Source organism: Parus major, chromosome Z (assembly GCF_001522545.3).
Source record: "Parus major isolate Abel chromosome Z, Parus_major1.1, whole genome shotgun sequence".
Classification (NCBI taxonomy): Eukaryota; Metazoa; Chordata; class Aves; order Passeriformes; family Paridae; genus Parus; species Parus major.
Window position 1 is genome coordinate 67,519,231 of NC_031799.1, and position 19,639 is coordinate 67,538,869.

The 19,639-nt window shown below is 41.1% G+C and overlaps 1 long non-coding RNA gene across 1 annotated transcript; it reads right to left on the bottom strand.

Moving 5' to 3' along the window:
• Positions 1-2,312: 2,312 nt before the first annotated feature.
• Positions 2,313-19,071, bottom strand: LOC107216188. Its single transcript, XR_001525418.2, has 4 exons — positions 17,754-19,071; positions 9,219-9,354; positions 4,624-4,747; positions 2,313-2,512 (listed from the first exon to the last, which is right to left on the bottom strand). It is a non-coding gene; the product is annotated as an uncharacterized LOC107216188 (long non-coding RNA).
• Between the last annotated feature and the right edge of the window lie 568 nt (positions 19,072-19,639).

The window sequence follows — 19,639 nt, forward strand, 5'->3', positions numbered from 1 at the left end:
AGAGCCAATTTTAGTTGATTTTTTTTTTTTTTTTTTTTTTTTTTAAATTTCTGGAGATTATCTCTGTTTCATCCTCACTTACAGTTTTGCATTACTTTTGTTTACTTTTTGCATACCAGAAAATATTGAACAAGGAGTAACCTAGAGGACAGAAGGGAAAGGAGATGCTGAAACAGGCTGAGAACTTCATTATGAGAATATTATTATGCCTTAAAAAGTGTCACCTAATGTTTTGAAATACTGTGGGTAACATAAAGTATGAATACTCCTATATGAAGAACTTCTTCCACAACCTAATGCTTCCTGCAGATGCACTTCATTTGAAGACCCAAAACCAGGATTTTGGGTACCTGCACTTCACACGGTGTTGTTAAGTACTCTGCACACTGGCACAGCATTGTGATTTGCAAGATTAGTGCCCGACTGAAGAAGAAGTTTATAGCACAAAAGGTAATTTAGCTTTGATTGCTAGGTGGGACTAAGATACTGGGGTTTGTGTCGATTTTTTTTTTTTTTCTGATAGAATACAGTTGTTCCCTTTTACAAACTCTTCCAGGTTTTTTTCCCTACCATCTCCTAGTAATCATGAACGGATGAGGTGTTAAATCCAAAGCTCCTCCCCTGAATTTCCCCAATGTGTGTTGGAACAGAAGACAGCACAACATGGGATTCCACACAGGTCTGGTACAATTCTGCTGAGACAAATTTATTAGTAGGATAATTTTAGAAAAGGTTACTGCAGCCAAATCTGTTCCGTTCAGTGATGCCTGGCCTCCAAATAATAGAAATGTGTTTGAAAACCTACAACTGCCAAACAGGCAGCGGGGTCATCGCATTTCCGAAGTGTCACAGCAGTGAAATAGGAAAGAGGCAAAAGAAAGTAGCCTTGAAGGAGATCAGGGCCTTTGAACAGTCCTACATTTTATACAGTTTAGAGGTACAGTTAAAAGACTTGCTGTTGAAAAGATTTAGTTGAGTACGACTTCTCACGAGGTCCCAAAGGACACTGGTGCACAAGGACCATTTTAAATGGCAGATCACAGCATTTCCATATTCTTGAGATGCCCAATTTAGCCATGCCAGGCAGATCTTATCCTAACAAACCTCATGGCCTTCATTAAGAAAATGCTCCATGGTAGATACTCCCCAATTCCCAGGTGACCATAATACCTCATTTTGTATTTTGGATCAAGTTCTTCACTTGGGACTTTTTATGCCTTGCTGACTTGTGAGCCCTAACCTTGCAGGTACTGTACAGCTGGCAAAACACACAGAAGACATTTGGGCACAGAAGTTTTGATCCTGGATAGCAGTGGTTTTTTTGGGTTCTCTTTCTGGACAGCCAGCATTTGCATGTCAAAGCTGTATCAGTTCTTTTTCTCCCTTTTAAATCCAAATACTGTGCATGAAAATATGTTTTGATAGTTGGGTACAAATCCTCTCTTGATGTTTGGCAGAAATACCATTTTTGTTTAATGAGGGAGAGATTAATCTTGCTCAGAAACACAGAAGAGGCTCACATCTGAGGATTCCAAGCAGAAGAATGTGCCTGCCTTCAGCCTGGTGATGTGGGGACTTTGTGGAAAAGCAAGGACAGAGAGAGTTGTTTTGGGGAGTGGATTTTTTCTTTTTAAGCATATTTGATTTAGACACATACTGGGTCTGCTGACTTCCATAAATATTCTTCTGGATCCCTATGTTTCCACGAATTCCACACTCTGGAAGCTTAACTTAGCCAAGGACCATAGAGGGATCAACTGCCAAATATTGCCATGTTTAAGATTTTTTGGTAGATCTACCCCATAAAAATAGGTCTGAGGAAATCTGCAATAAGATGCACTTTCTCAGTGTGGAGCACAAGGGCTGTTGCAGATCACTGAGTATGAACTTTGACCCGTGCCAGAATTTTCTGATAAGCTTGTGATAACAGTTTGAAGGATTGTCTCCATCACACTCTGCAGCTACTCTACAGTCTTCCTTGAACTCCTGTTTCAGCCATAAAAAATTGCAAAAATACAGTAATCTCACTGAGATGGTCTGGATTACTGCTGTACACTTTACATCTCAAAGGGACGTGATATAGATAACCACAGAAAATACACAAGTCAGTGACACATGCACACACCACTAACACTGCAACACACAAAGTTCTTTGATGCAATTTCATCAATATTCATCTCCTGCATCACATCCGTTCCTTGCAGGTCTGCTACGCTGAAAGCACGGCTGCTAAACAGTGTGCAGAAATGCATCAGGACTAAAGAGATAGCCCTGTCTTGAGAATACAGAATAATGAGCCACTGTGCTCTATTTTTCTAACAACTAAGCTCCCATAGATTTCAGTGACCTAATCTGCTGCAAAAAGAAGTCAGGGGAGAGTAAAATCAAGCTACTAGCTAGCTTAAAATCTTCAGAAGAGTCCTCAAAGAAACAGGCTGGCATTTGACCACGCTGTAATGGAAAGGAGCATGTATCTTCAAGAGACATTTCCAACTTGTGATGGATTAATTCTCTGAAAGCAGAAAGATAAATGAGATTGCATTAGCAACACCTGGAGTATATTTGAAATATTTTTCTACTTTGTATCTTTAAAGCTTGCATTACAATTCGCTAAATAGAAAGTAGAGAGAAGGGTTAGTAGGATAATCCAGTTGCTAAAATTTAGTCTGCAGTCAGTAGTTGTGACAGTCCATCCTGTTAACATTAAGACACGAAAGTCGCAGGCCCTATAAAGTCAGACAAACACACACTAAGCCCTTATCCCCAAGGGTCCCAAAGACCTTCACTTAACTAAACCTACAACCTTATGCATTCATAAAAATGCACAGGGCTGTGGGTTTAGTTGAGTGAGGGTTTAGAGTCGTGTTCCACTACTCTATTGCCCTGGACTGAAACAAAAAGAATGCAGTGACCTCGATCGAGCTAAATATTATTAGAAAACCTTGGAACATGATTGAGCTTGACAGCTCCATTTCACTCACAGGTATGGACCCAGAGGATCAGCTATCTAAAGTCTGGGCCTGAACAGAGGTAATTTTTGTGCTATGCATCTGATTCACAGAGAGATACCTTGACTTTCTGTCTTTTCCCAAGACTTCAGGTGGATTGGGCCCAGGGGCTTTGCCAAGCTCTGTCAAGCTTAGGGTGCTTTTTTTTTTTTTTTTTTTTTCCCTTTTTTTGGTTTTTTGTTGTTGTGTGGTTTTTTCCTTTTTCTATATAGAAACAATATTTAAACAGGAAAACTAAGAAAAAAACCCTCTCAAGTCCTTGTGCACCCCCAGCCTGATTGCTGCTGGAGTGGTGTGAGAAGCAGAAAAGCCCTTGGCCCAGTGCAAGCCCTGCTCAGCAATAGCTAAAACATTCCTGTATTATCAACACTGTTTTCACCACAAATACAAAATACATCTACTGTGAAGAAAATTATCTCTCTGCTAGCCAAAACCAGCACAAGAGAGCACACAGAGACATTTTAAGTCTGAGGGAGTGCCCATGCATCTCTTTAGGACGCAGCTCACAGCAGCAGTCACACTGACCCCACGAGTCTGAAACTTGTGAAAGAGCTGCAGATGTGCTGCTTGAAAGGAGCAGGTGGTCAGGGCTGTTCCTCAGGCAGGGGTGGAGGGATAAAATAAAATAAGCAGCATAAGCACCCTGTAAGTATTTACGTGGGTCCCTGGAGTATTCCAGCCCCATGAGGCCTGCATTTTCACAACAGGGAGGAGCAGAGAGAAAAGCCCTTGCCTTGAAAAGCAGTTGTGACCTTGGCTTTTAGTGCTGCAGGGAAAGGCCTTGGAACAAAGTAAATTGCCTCCTTGCAGACCCAGTTACAACTCTAGCTACATTTTGGGGCTCTCAGATGTGCTTATTCCAGAAATGTGTGGGAGACACTTGGCTGAGCACGGGAGTGGCACCAGATCTTCCCTCCAACGGGTTCAATCTGCCCCTTCAAATCCAGTGTCTATGCCAATAGTTGTCTTGGACCTTGGCAGCTCCTGTATCCTGCATCCTTCCTGTCCCTCTTCTGAGCTGAAAATACCTCTTAAAGCAGTTCCTGAAAGCCAGAGACTATAGATGACTTTAAAAAGCACAAACAACATATGCCACAATCTGTCACTCAGGAATTATTAGGTTTATAGTTGTAACTCCTATAATTACAAAATCACTGTGAAATACAAGGTTTAAGTGAATTTAAAACTAGGAAATGGGAAAACCCATGTAGCCTTTCAATTTTTCTGCAGTTTCTTAATGATCCACTTGTATGCAGTATCTGCTTTATATTCTAATGTTCACCTACACTGATATAGGGGAGTTTTTATTGAGGGGAGGGTGAACAGTTCATTAAGGATAAGTTTCAGGGGAAAAAATATGCCATAAAATTGGAGAAAAGTCAAACTTCAGGCAATTTTATGCCCAGCTATTTGATATATAGAGTGAATACTAAACTGCTAGATCTTTTCATATAGTGTTATCATCACCAATGTTCCTTCCTCTCTCTGTTTTACTCTTCACAGAGATGATGGTGAAGTCAGATTAAAGCAACAGAATCAAAGAGTCAATATGCTATTATTTGAACCACGCACCTGATTATTATGGGGGAAAAATGTAAAGCAGATAAATTCTTACCTTTTTTTTATAATAAAAGTAGTCTTCAATTTCCAAGACATCTTAGGGTGCTCCTGCTGTGAGGTTAAGGGCAGCTTTTATGCCAGAAACATACTCTTCCGAAACTTCTTGAGGCAAGCAAAATCTGACAAACATCAAAAATCAGAACATAGTCTATATTTCTTTTACTCCTTGTTATTATAATATTCTTCAGCCACAGGGATATCAAAGACTTTGTTGGCAATGGATGCAATTTAGCTGCTCCCTAGAGATGGCTTTAGAGAATTCATAATCAATTTTATAATGAGCAGCTGGCCTGCACAGCAAGGTGCACTCTGCGTTTCACCAAAATGAATAATGAATTACATATACCCTCCATTAAGAAGATTGGCTTTCCTCTTAGAAACTGATATGACTAAATCTTGTTTATTTCACTTGTTGAAAGATAAACTAGTGGCTGGTTGTTGCTTAGTGTACCTAACTTTTTGGTGTGGTAGCCATGGCCAAGAGCACCAGGGACAGCAGGTGCTGGGAGGAGACTCCCAGACATGGGCCATGGTCAGGTACCCAGGCCAGCAGCTCATGAGTGTCAGTCTGCCCAGACCCTGTGGATCCTTCACTGGAGACAGCTATCAGTAAGCCTAAGGCTCCAGCCTTGGACGTTATCTTTTGCTGGCCCAACAAATTGATAATCTTAGCTAAATGGCAAGTATTTATTTTTATATTGAACAAAAATATTTCATTGCAGAAACAGAAAAACAATTTCCAATGCCACATCTATTTCTCACGAACTTAGTGATCTCTGTGATCCAGGACAAAAGTTTGCTAAGGCCCAAGGGCATTTTGTTGACTTTCCACTGCCCTTTAAGTCTATAATGTGATTTCTTGTGTCTCTGTGTGGAAATGATTTGTGAGTCTCATATTCCCATTGAGAATGACCCATCCATTATTTAGCCTCCAGCAAAAGCTGCACCATGGCATGTCTTTTGAGGTCAGGCAGGCTACTGTAATGCTTCAAATGGGCAGGCATGACAGGCCTGCTGCTTCTCACAAGGCACAGAAAGCAAGCAAGAAGGAAGGCAGCTGAATGTGGAAAGTAAGAAACAGAGCACTCACCATCTTTACAGGGGCACTTTCATACTCAGATGTAAATTTTTTTCCTAATAAGACAGTCTCTGAATAAATCTGTCTTCAGCTGCCCTACTCCAGACCTAGAAAATGTTGTCTTTTCAACACCAAGCTTTTCCTGAGATTGCTAGATGTGCCTGATGAGATTTCGCTGGCATTTACATTTTAATTTCTTATTACCAGACATACTTGTAAGACAGCAAGAAGGGAATGAGACTGTTGTTACTGCTAAGAGCTGGCTCTGAGACATCTGTGGGTTGTTTTATTTTCTGATCATGTTGGTGTTTTAAGAGAGAGTTGTGGCAGGAGTGATGGAAGCTGTGCAGACTATATTCAGCAACAACGTAAGCCAGGAGAAAAAGTACACCTGTGGGAACACATAGGAATAGTGCTAGGCTTTGTGTTCCATGTGTGCTGCAGGAATTCAGCACACAGCACCAGGCCCCATGACATCGCTGTGGGCCTGCTCTGTCCCTGCACTTTTTAATGACTTGAGCAAAACACCAGTAATTCTGCACAGGTTTTAACACTCTACTTTTTTGGAGGCTTCAAGCTTCTGGTGCTAGAGATATGCAAAATTAAATGCAGCATCCTGTGGTCCCATTGCATCACTCCTCCTACGGTGACTTCTCTCTATTCACTACATGGAATAAAATAAACCCAGTCAAGACTTGAAGCATCACACCTTTATATGAACCAAAGACCATGCAGAGACCTTGGAATGAAGTTCTGTTTCCAACACTAAGGCCAAGGATGGAAGCACTGTATGGAGTAAATCACCACTGTATGGCCTCCCAACATTCGAGCAACCATCCAGGAGTGTGATTAAGGCTCCTGACTGTTGGCAAAACCTGGCAAGGCTCTGCTGGGAAACAGCTTTATGCTTCTGACACAGCAACAGCTGCAGTCCCAAGTAAGAACAGCAGCTGTTCTAGTGGCAGTTCTAAAACTGGCAGTGGCTTTTGCTGCAACACTGCCCTCCAGCTGGCAGCCATCCCAGATGGCCAGGCCAGGGCAGGCATGGATTAAAAGGACTTTTTTTTAGGTTTGAGCATCCATCCTCTTCCTCTTGCTGTTCTAGGTGTGAAGACAAGGAGCAGGAATCCAAACATGGAGCTTGGCAGCTGCTCCTCTCAGAGGGCACCAGAGCTCAGTTTGCACATCCAAGGCAATGCTTGGGTCGTGTTTGCCTTGTTGTATTGACAGCAGCCAGGTAGCCCCTCCACTTCTGCTTCTTGAGTATTCAAATGTGCTTTTCTCCTGTTCTCAGATCAACTACTGATTTTTTTTCATGTCAGGAATTCACAAAAATCATGAAGTTCTTTCATTCTAAATATCTAAACAAGTTCATTATGTGACTATGTCGTGGTTTTAAAACATTAAATAAAAAAATTACTTATTTCTTGCTATGAGATATGGATTAGAACAAGAGCAAAACAGGCTTAAAACTTAAAATGAATAAAGAAAGTTTATTAACAAAACTACAAGAATAAGAACACCAGAATAAACCTCCAGGAAACCCTTTTTATCCCCTACTACCCACCATTCCCTTGTTCACCTGACAACATAGAGACAAAAAACTTTGGAACTTTGGTGGTTAAAACAGTCCCAATTCCTGCTACAGTCTTTTCATCAGTCTTTGTAGAGAAACAGAAGTCTTCTTCTGCTAATCTATGGAGTTTCTCACAAGAAAACTATTTCTGTTACAGCTTTCTATTTTTCTGATGCCAGCTGCCTGGAAATCTGCCATCAGAGTTCACTCCTCTCATTTCACATCACTCTGAGGTGTGTATGGGCCATGAGTCTAGGGAATGTCATTTTTAAGGATGAATTATTCAAAGGCAAAAGTTCTCTTCATCTGTCTCTGTGAGCTTCACTGGAAAACAGTTTTCTCTTTGCCTCCCAAGGCTTCAAATTTTCACTTCACTCTGTTCCAGCACTTCACTGTATCACAATTACTTTACTTTTTACTCAAAATCCACACTTTGAACACTCCATTCCCCCCAATATACTCTGTCATGAATTAAAGGAGTTTTTTTCAAGACCTTATTGTCCATCTCCATAGCTTTAACAGAAAAATATTTCAGCTTATAAAGCATCTCCTTATTCTCTACCTTTCCTGAAGCTTCTTTTCTTTACTGTCTCTGATAGTTTATAAAGTCTCTTTACATGTTGATTACTCTCTCTTTCTCTCTCTGGAAAAAAGGATTAATCTGGAAGTCTCATCTGGGTAATGAAAAAGTTAAAATCTTGCCCAGGATTTGTCGATGGTTCTGTGATCTCTGCCGGAGCAGCAGCTGGAGCTGTCTGCGATGGAAGATTCTTCATGGCTGCTCTGGAGAGTGTGGCCACTGTCTCAGCACGCCGCAGGTCAAGAGCTTTTGTCTTTTCTTTACTCGGCAGTCTCTGCTGAATTCAGTCACAGCAAAAACTGCAGCCGAGCCAGGGACTGGCCTGGCCTGGCCAGAGCCCGGGGAGAAGCCCCGCAGGCCCCATCTCCCGGCCAGGAGCCGCTGGGCCCAGCCCAGCCCCTGCCTGGGCCGCATGGTCTGGGCAGGGAATGGGAGGCCAGCTGGAGCTCTGTTACCTTTCACAGCCAGGAAACAAAAAGAACAAGAGTCCTCTGACTTTACATCTTAAGGAGGTGTTTACAAGTTGACTTCACTTTTCAATGGTCAAAACTGCTGTCAATTCTTAGAAATGACCAATAATTGGTCAGGAGGAAAGACTCCCATCAGCCACCAGCAGCTTCAACTTCCTTAGCTCCCAAAGCTATTTTAAAGGTAAAGTCACCCCATGACAGACTAATAAGTAATTACTCTTAAAATACATTTTTAAAGGCAGCTGTAGACAAGAACCAATTTGTTGCTAAACCTTGAAGATATTTCTTCATGTGGAAAGCTTGCTTTGCCTCAAAAATACTATAGGCTCACTAGGAATGAGCCTTGCTTTTCTTTGTTTCTGTCTCATTTCTGGAGAAATGCTTCATAATCTAGGACGGAGGTGGGCATTATAGTACTTCAGTGGCACTGACACTCCACATGGAGCAAGCAGACTTATCTGCACCTTCCCTTTCAACAGCAAGGTTGTTTTCCCAAGGGAAGACAGTTTTTGTGTTAGAAAAGACATTTCTGAGTCTTCTTCTGTTTTTTAGAGAAGAAACAGCACAGTGCAGTATGCCAAGTGTAAAAGGAGGCTGACATGTTGTGCACCATTTGGATCAGGTCATGTCACAGTGACTTGGCTATGGCAGGACTGCCAAAGGTAATGGCTCTCCAGAAAATCTGGGACTTTGTGAGCTGGAGAGAGGAGATCAAGTCCTCAGAAGAAAGGACAGAAATATTCAATACAGAGACTTTTCCTGTATGGTTCTTACTCATCTCTTTAGGAAGAATTCTGGATAGATGGCACTAGTCTTTAATTCTTATTTAGGGGGAGACCACTGTAAGAAGCATTACGCAGGACCTGAAAAGGAACACCAGTCTTACCTTCTCAGTAAAATCTTAAAACGCTGCTCTTTCATCATTTTCTCTGACAGCAGTTGATGTCATGAACAAAAGACTTTGTAGTCACCAGATTCTTCTCTGATTATGTAAATGTTATTACTCACACTAAAAAAAAAACCTAAAAAAGATGTTAAATTTTCAGATGTTTGAGATATTTAGGGCTTTTGGTTGTTTTGAACAATAACTCTTTACATACCTATGGCTATTTATTTGCCCATCTATGCAAATTCTGAGGAGCAAAAAGAGCCACCAACTTTCCATGGTTCAGACAGTTTTAAAATACAATTTAATTTTTATAAGTAGATGAAGAAGGCTATAGCCAGGCAGCTTGGGCACAAATACAGCTATAAAGGAAAAGGGCTGATAGGGTAAATAACCTATAGTGCATGGGCAATCTGAGTGCCACACAGGACTGTAAGCCACCAGGTAAAAGCTGCTTCTCAAACCCAGTTTTCACCTGCACAGCTGGTCTGTGTTGTAGGGAGGGCAGGGCAGAGGGGTAGAAAATCCACCTCTGGCACCTAACTTTCAGGGGAAGAAGACCCATTTTGCACCAGTTGCATTAAGAAGCTCATAATTAAGCATCCAATCAAACTTCCTCATTACCCTGCCAGTACTATGGGAGGTCAGCTGTACTCCACTACATTTGGTAGGGAGTATGTCCACCAGTGTCTGAGGATCTGGGTGGCTCTGCAGGAAATGTTTGTGGTAAAAGTTAGAGGAAAATGTTCCAGCAACATGAAAAACACATGAGTATTGCAATAACGACCTGCATACCACCTCATCAAGATGGCATCTTGATGCTTGTCTTAATATTTAGGGCTTTTCCTCAGAGTCTGCCTGTATCTACCACCAAATCTTTTCCTCTTCAATCAGCAGGAGTCCTGTGCTGCAAATACTAGTTAATCTTTTGTGAGAGATTGCTGGTAGGGTATTGGACATATGCTTTGATGTTGTTGTATTTTTGGTTTTTACTTTTTTTTTTTTTAAAGAAAGTAGTCAGCAACTTATGAGAGGAAACAGAACAGCGAAATGAAAGTGAAATGCTATATTGAGCTGTAGTCTTTACTAATATGGGGTTTTTTACTTTAACTAATAAAAATGAAATGTTTTTCAGTAAGAAATAGGACCAACTCTCACGTAAGTAAGCAAGTATTACTTCTGCATTAGCAGAGATTATTCAACAATTCAGTGTGATCTTCACAGCCGGTCTTTGAACAAAACGCGAATAAAGGCAATGTAGTTTTAGCTAGATGAAAAACACATCAGCAGAGCTCTTGTTAGAGCTACAATCACAAGAGACACACCTGACAAACTGCATCCTAACTGTGCTGCCCAAGGAATTTACAGCTGGTTTCTGTGCAAACATTATTCAATCAGGCATTTTTCTCCTGTGGTCATCCTGCAGGAAAGCACAGCCAGGGGGAGAGGAGGCCAGCGGTGTTACAGCTGTTACCTTCCCTTCCCATAACCATTACTTTGCCCCTTGTCACTGCAATTAAATTTCCTTGCTATTGATTACACAGTAGGCAATGTATCAAAGGAATTTCATTGCTGGGTTTGAGCCCTGCCACTGCTGCAGCAGAAAAGGAAGGCAATTAAGTTTCCTGAGGGTAGGTGAGTATGGAGTTACAGAGCACAGGGCCCCAGAGATCACCCCTGTTCAAAGCCTGCAACAGAAGTTTGGAAGCGTCCATGCAACATTACAGTGATGTCCCACCTGCTTCCATAAATCCTCCCCATCTCAGACAACTCCTTGCTTGTCATAGTGTCAAAAAAATACATGAAAGTTCAGTAGAAAAGATTGCTCAGACCTCAAAGTGCAACTATTTCTGTCTTTCTTTTCTAAGAACAGAAATACTTTTCTGTTTCTCAACAGAATAAGATTTCACTTCAATCTCTCCATTTGTTTATTTCATATGTATTTTTCTCATGGAACTCCTCTTTTAGTCCCTTCTACAGTGCTTGAGCCGTGTGACAGCTGATTATTTCTGTTTGAGAGAAATCCATTCACACAAAGCACAGCTGTCATCTTACTACATATCCATACACACTTTTAAAAAATGGCATAGAGCAAATTATTCCTAGAGGTGAGCAGGAGGAGGCAGAGCTTCTCCAATACCCTCCTGTCCAAATGTCATCCTATCCATTTTAAGTCAGGCTCAGATGACAGGATGATGCTTCAGTGATACTGAAAATGGATGGGAAAAAGAGAGTGCAAGAATATACATTAAGAAAAATTAAAAAAAAAATGTTATCTTCCATGTAGATTTGTAGGTTTTGCCGTAATTAAACTAGGCATGAACTGAGCTGTTAATGTCACTGTTCTGCCAAGTGGTGATGCCACTGGGCAAGCAGAATACACCAAATCAAGGCAGGGGTCTCAGCCACTTGTCTGGGGGCTGCCCAGGGCCTGAGGAGGAGAGGCCAGCCCTCAGGGCAGGTGGGTACAGTGGGCAGCCAGGTCTGGCCATCAGGGCCACCCTGGCTCAGAGCAGGGAGGTGGCAGCTGCTCTCCAGATGGTTCTGTGGCCTCGTCCATCACCCTTCATTGCACACTCCTCAATCATGTGTAAAACTGTGGGTAGGTGTTTTACAGAGATCCAATGTCAGCTGCAGTAAAATGGGGCTTCAAAGAAAAACAAAGTGCTCACAGTAAATTAAACTTAGCCAAGAAATAGTTTTACTGTAGGTAAAACTATCTAGGTGTCTTTCCTTTTTCTAATTTCTTGTTCATGGAGATCAAAGTTAAGCACTTCATTTTTCTTTCTTTGTAAGCTTTGCCTCAGAGATGCTTTACAGAAGAGTCAGGGGGAGGGGAGAGAAAGTGTGATTCTGCTATCACTACTATGACACCATTAAATCTACATGGAGTAATTCAAATATGGACTAGTTTCCCCTCTGAAAATAGCATTCATCCTCTGATGCTGTAAGCTAAAGACACAACTCTTCCACAAAGGTTTGATTGCTTCTGAATTTAGGGAATTTATCACCTTCACATGTGATAGCATCCAGGAACTAAGGAGGTTTTGGGTGGGCTGTCTCCAAGCTGGCTGAGGGGAAACCAGTGCCCTTAGCAGGGATCCCAGCCAGGCTGCCTCACTCAGTGTGTCTCACTGCTGCTGCTGCTGTTGCTGAAGCTGCTGAGGTTGGGAGGGTCATGGACGGCTCATTTACACCACAAATCTGATTTATATCAGGCAGAGCATTCAAACTCAGTGTATCTTGTAACTGAGTGGTCTTCCATCTCCAGGTTCCTCTGACTGTCCCTAGAATTGGCCTGGCTGCTGATGGAAAATTATTTCAAGGCTTCTGTAACCTTCAGACTCAGGTTTCAAGACTGGAAAGGACATTACAGGTTTCACTTAGATCCCAGTCAAGCCATGGCTCTGATTTGTCAAGGACCTTTCAAGGCTGCTGATTTGTCAGTACTCATGTAACTCCCTACAGGACAAATCCATATCCCTTGCAGCCACCAATCACCAAAAAGTATTTTCCTTGTAAACAAGAAGCCCCTTCCTTCCCACATACATATGTACTTAGAGAAGCACTCAAAAGACACAGATGTTTTAAATGTATTTTATTAAATGGATGTGGATACTATCAGCAAATGTCAATTTTCACAACTGGCCCTTGTTTCAGCACCATTTAAAAGCTCTCAGATGCCCCATAATCAAATTGAAAAATCAAATCTACTCCTCTGAGACTAAAGAGAATCTACTGAAAAAACTGTGTTAAAATACAAAATAGCACCCAAACCACAGTAAGTATGTTCTGCCTTTCCTCCCTCCTCTGATGCTCCTTCTACCATGCATAAGGTATTAAAATTCGTTTTGAGTATTTATTCAAGGACTTCTTATAGTGTTTAGTCATTCATTATGAAAATTGTCATGTCCTTATGTTCATGGTTTCCCCCTGCACAATTAGGACACATCCATCAACAACATCATAAAACATACACCTGCACTATAATCAAGCCAAATATAAACTGCAACAACCCCTCCAAAAAACATTGTGTGCACAGTTTGGAAATTTTAAAAGGACATGTAAGTCTTAAAACCTTTTCATTGGAAGAAAAAAGAAGAAAAAAATCCTGACTTTCAGCTCCCACATCCATGAAACATCAGTTTGAGTCATAAATTGCTCAAGATCTGTCTTACAAAATAAATGCTCTTAAATACCCCACTATTCATCTTGGAAACCTTTTGAACCTTCTGTGCAGATTAGAAGGTGCTTCTTACCTATTCCCCAATTCATCCTCTCATTTTTTGTGCTGATATTGTCTTTTATGTCATAAACCTCCAACCCTGGCCAGTTTGCCTATAAGGTTTGATCCAGCATCATTCAATCACCAATCAACAACAGCAGAGAACAGTAGTTAAACAGCAGTTTAAAATATTTTAACAGTAGCTGAAGCTCCCACATATTTAATACATTTCTGCATTATACACATTGTGCAGGCTGTGGGAATAAATGGCTTGGGGTATCTTGAACATCTGCTCCCTGAAAACTGTGCCAAGTCTATGGAGCTGCAGTGATGAACAGGATGGAGAGCAGGCCCTCCCCTACTGTGTGTCACAGGGAGCCTGAGGTGTCCTGAGACCCCAGCTGAGCACCCAACCACTCCCCCTTCTACAGGTTAAATGGACACAGAGGAGCAAGCTGGTGAGTCAGCACTCCTGCTTACTCTTCCTGTGTTTCATCAACTAACCTTTTTCTTTTTACATTGTATGTCTTTTTCTGAAAAAGGTATGATTTTATGTTACTACAGACATTTCACATGACAACAGGTTAAAACAGATTAAAACACACTAAAGGCCTTTTTAACACTTTGAAATGGAGTTTTTGAAGGTTCAGGGCAAGACCCCTGTTGCTTTCCAGGGACAAATGTTGTCCAGTGAAAAGACTGAAGCAAAATGAGAGTAAAAGTGGGGTTTTCTGCCATGTTTCTCCCTTACTGAGAAGTCTTCTTCCTCCTCATGACACAAAACTTAGAGCAAAATGGAATGGTATTTTAGGGTACTGCATGACTGCAACATGCATACTTAGTAACATCTGTCCAGTTTTTGAAAGAGCACCTAAGTTTTGAAAGAAGAAAATGATGAAATATGAAAAAGCTTCAAGAATGTTTGCTGTCATTGCATGTGAGACTACAAAAGTCTTGAGAGAAAGGAAGCAGGGAGCTGCACAACCAGCTTTCCCATGGAAAAGGGACTCAGAGGTCCTTCTGCAACATTGCCTGTAAAGCAACATCTGTAGACCTGGCTAACAAATGTAGAGCTCTGGTTTTACTTATTTGCTGTAGCATGCAAGAGGCAATATAAAGGCTCATACAAACAAGAAAAAGGGGGGAAGGAACATGGAAATTCTAGTTTCTTGCACTGTAAAATACTAATTGTCTGAAATGTACTAAATGACTGTATTCACCCAACCTTTGCTCAATCTATGACAAGAAATTTAGGGGAAAAAAAAAAAGAAAAAGCATTCTTCATAAAATGCCACCCTTCAAGGTTCAAAATATCATGAGTTACTGTTCACTAATCTGAAAGGTCAATATACAAGCCTGGAGAAGCATATATAGTCTAGATAAGCATGCTGTCAGCTCCTCCAAAGCTCAAAGCAGCAATGGCTTTATCCTATGCAAATCTTATAATCCCAATTCCTGCCAGGTTAGTTTCATTCCCTGTAGAAACTCACTCTAAGCCAAGGCAATAATTAGATTCACACCTTTTGTTTTTTTTACTCTTTGGGTTAAAAAGGCCAGAATTTCTGCGTTTTCATTGGGAGTGAAAAGAAAGCAGAAACCAAATAAAAGCCTACCCTAAGACATCTGTCACTTCTCTCTCCAGTCCAAGACACCTTCCTGCTCTTATAACCTTTTCTGGGCACACTGAAGGAAGTGTTTCTTTATGATTTGGGAATTGCAGAAGACAGATCCCCAAATCAGCCACCCTATGGCCACACAGCAGCAAGGAAAGGAGCTACCACTGTTCTGGATTTGCTCACCACTGCTGGGAAGAGGAGAATGCTGCGCGTGCAGAACCAGGCAGAGGATGCAAACCATTGTTCAATCCCCTTTCTACAGTCCCAAATCCTCTTTCTTCCTTTCTCAGGGAAGAGAAGTGAACCTCATAATTGTGACTAAGACAAAGCAAGGAGAAAGCAAGGGGGAAACCAAAAGCAGAGCAAATAAATTGTGGTGGCCAGAAAAAAATAAAAATAAAAATATTAAAAAAATCAAAAAGAAAAAAGAAAAAAAAAAAAAGAAGTCCAAAGAGCTAGGGGAAAAAATAAAGTAGGGATAAAAACTTCACTGTAGTCACTGTTATGCAGGTATATTACAGGCAAAATTTGCAGTCCAGCAACTGCAGGATGGGACAAAGCTAGTTAATACTGAACTGAACATCCCCACTGAAATTTAAATGCATCCAGTGCTTGACACAGGGGCCCAAAGCCTCCAGGAATTGTGGAATTAAACAGCTTTATAGCTAACAGATTTCCAGGAAAGACTGAGAGACATTTTTAGGCAGTGAGTGAGCAAAGAACATTTCAAGACAATAAGGCTTTGAAAAAGGTTTGAGTAACCAAGGAGAAGGACCAGCAAACCCTGCACAATTATAGATGAAATTCAAAAGAGGAACAAACCAAAACAAAACTCTTGAACTGCTAAAGTTCATTTTTAATTGTGAAACAAGGTGGCTGTCAGATGTTCTGCACCCCTGGTAAATAGCAGCGAGGCACTTAAAAGTGAATGCTAGGGTTGCCCTGGTTATAGAAAAGACATTGAAGCTGCATGCTCTTAACACTGTTTTTACATTATTTTCTCCCACATCAGTGTTCTGCCTGGGACCTGTAGCAGCGTGGAAAATCGATGGTGATTGCTGCTACCACTCCAAAAGCATCTTCTGAGGAAGCTGTTTGGGTAGGCACAGTCAGTCACCGAATCCACACCCACACAGCACAGACAGGTCTGCAGAGAAAGACGGGAAGGGTCTCCTGCACAGTATTCCAGCGAGGTTTATTGCAAACTCCAAGGACAAAAGACATCCCATGCCGAAGAGATCAAAGACAGGGATTCAATGCAGTGTCCCAGGTTAAGTTTGGGGGCAGGGTGGCACAGGGGCAGGGCAAAGGGCAGTGACCTATAGAGACTGAGGCAGATTAACCCAGGGTTGCAGAGCACCATGGGGAGGCCTTCTTTCTCACCCCAAGCAGTCAGGCTGTCTTGAAGCCTGTGGTAGATTCTTCCAGGGCATCACTCTAGAAGTTCCCCTAATAGGCTCAAGGGCCTCCACAGGGAACCTCAACACCTTGTTTGCTCCAGCTTAACTTATGTTGTCACTGAGAAGGCTCCAGCTGCTATGCAAACAATGCCCAGAAAAGTGGGGCATAAGCAGTGGGAATTGAAATAGGAAGAAAACAATATCCCACACATAAAAACAAAGCAAAAAAAACATAAAAAAAACAACAAAAACAAACCAAGAAGGAAAAGGAAAGCTGCATACATTAGAAGTATGCTAATTCCTAGCCTAAGCAGACTGAAATAAATTCTGCGCCAACTTGATTAGTTCTTTGGAATGATCCTTGCAAGAACATGAGACAGTAATTCTAGGAAGCAAAGGCTGGAAATCAATGTTAAAGTAAATACAGTCTAACTGACCTACTAAAGGTCTGTTTTATGTGAAGAAGGTACAGAGCAGTTGATTTTTTTCTCTCTGTATTTGAACCAAGGGAAAACATCCCCTGCTATTTTGAATTATTCCCAAATGTTTTCCACAAGTTTTCCAGAGCATACTTCAACTCCCCCTGCTCCTGCAACATCCTTAGGGCAACTCTGGCAACCCAGAAAATTTTGATTCTCATGTCCTTGCTTTTGAAAATCATCAATGATACTTCATGCATCAAGCTATTTCCATTCTAGTTGACAAAGATATTTGCCAGTTATCCCTCAGTGTTCTCTTTCCTGCCCATGCCTTTCCACATTTCCACCTTCCACCAGGGACAAAGCAGATTGCACTGTAGTATACACAGAACTATCTTTTAAGTAAAATGCTGCCTGCTTGAAAACCAAACCAAGCAACCTGTTATAAACTACAAAGGTAACCAGTTCTTCCTCAAAAATACACAGGAGCACCCTGGAAAACCAACTTTTAATCAAGGAGCACATGTCCTCCCAACTGCAGCACAAGTTCTGACTAAAACTGAATTTATCTGCCAGTTGTTTCCTGTGTAAGAAGCAGGATTCTAACTACACTTAATAGCTGGCTTAAATCCTTGCTCTGAAGCAAAATGAGCAATTCTATGGAGGATTAAGGAACATTAAGATTTTAAAGTGCAAAATAAGAAGAAAGATCAAAAAGCATAATATACAACTAGCTCACTTGGAAGAAGAACTTCCTGTTTTGGATATGGCAAAGGACTAAACCAAGAGGAGACATGGGAAGTTAGAGGGCTGGAAGAGGTAAATTTCAGACCCAGAAGCACAGGCTATTAACTGTATTCAATAATAAATATTACCTGTGTACCATAGAGTGATACTACATTTTCAATGTCCATAGGACCTCTCTGAAGGAGCGTCTTGTCTCTGCTGTGTCTCACAAGGACATGTAGCACTGTCTGTTTCTATGAAGTTTTGCTGTCCTAGGTCTTTGCTGTCCCTTGCTCTAGCCACGTCAGCACTACTACTGTTACAGCAGAACAAAAGTATTAAGGAAGGGCAGTATGTTTTATTCATGCTAGAGGTCAATATCCTGTTTTAAAAGTTGTAGTTGCATTTTTAGGAGATACGGCTAAGACAGGATATATAAGCAACCATTTTTTCGGAGGGCAAGACTGGGTTAGTGAATCAGCATCCTCTTCTGCATTGTCTCTTTATACCATTCTTTGATCCATATATATGACAAATGTCCTCCACAGGGTGTTTAGAGAAAAATTAATACAGAGTTTTTCCTCCGTCTCCAAAAGTAGTACTGGTTTCTCTGACTGTGATGGATGTCCTCTGCCTTTTGTTTTCCATTGATCCTAGATTGTAAAGGAATAGTAAAAAAGACTCTTTCCTGCATTTGCATCATGCTACAACAAGTCTGAAGTGTTGATTTAAGATTTCAAGCACTATTTGTAGTCTAGGGTTTGCTACATCTGTTCAGGAATTCATTGTATCAACTAACTCAGCAGCTCATTCTTTTTTGCCCCTAAAAAATTGCTTTTATCAACTTGTCCTCAAACGAAGGTTAGTCTGTCATTAGTCAGAGCAAACAGGGGCTCTGTTGGAGATCACTGCATAGGGAGGCTGTACAGAAGGATTTCTGTGCCAAACATCACCCCCAGGGAGCCTGCAATAACTAACAGCATCACAGCTGCCTGGGTACAGTTTAACTTCAATCAATAAACTTTCTGATAAAATTTTGATGCTGATTGGAATGCTGGGAAAAACACAAAATTCCACTATATGAAGGAATTAGGATTCCATTAGCCTTGCTTTGTTATGGAAAACAACCTCTGTATACATAGTCCAGGACTTAAAATTACGCAGTGGGTGTGTCAGAAAGTCAGTACACAAAACGAAAAGCTTGCATCATTGCGGGCTGTATGAAGTAAAGGACAATATTTGTCACTAAGACCTAAGCTTGGGTCAACTTTGGTGAGAGCTTTGTGTTGTTTTGGGTTTGGTTTTCGTTTCAGTTTTGGTTTTGGATGAAGGAGATCAGACAAAGATAGCAGGATTGTTCACTGCCACTGTAGGATTCCATTGTACTTATTACTAGTGCAAGGACCACCTTCTGTTTCCATTCCTCACACAAAATGGAAGAACTAAGAAAACCCACAGATCCCCTTGTTTCCTTCAGTCCCAGCACCAATCTCATCCTGACTACCCAAAAGATGAAGGATGCTGTCACTGTGGCAGACGGCTCACATGGTATTCAAGGCAAGGTTATTACAGGACTTAGACAAGAGGATCCATTTCCTCAAAAAGACCTCAAAGCCAGTTTACAAAACAAAGTGCAAGACAAATTTACTGGTTTACTTCTGATAAAATAATCCCTTCTTCCTGAAACCAGTATGTTGTTCTTAGGCTGAAAGACAGCATTAGAAACAAATTGAGATATGTAACTCCTACACATCTCAAAGCTGTTTCTAGTAAGTTGCCAACATCTCAGCTGAAGATTATCATTTATAGCCATCATTTAGTTAAGAAGTTATATGATGTGTCATTAATTGACTTCAGCTACTTTTTCCAAAGCAATAATCAATAACTTGTATTTCAAGTCACAAGTTTGGTATCCTGAGATGCTCACATTTCAGTGACTCGGCTGGACCTGTGAGAAACAATATGTTTAGTTAGCTATAGGTCACATATTCCCTAGAGTTGATCAAAATGTGAACTAGCAAGCACCATGAGGTAC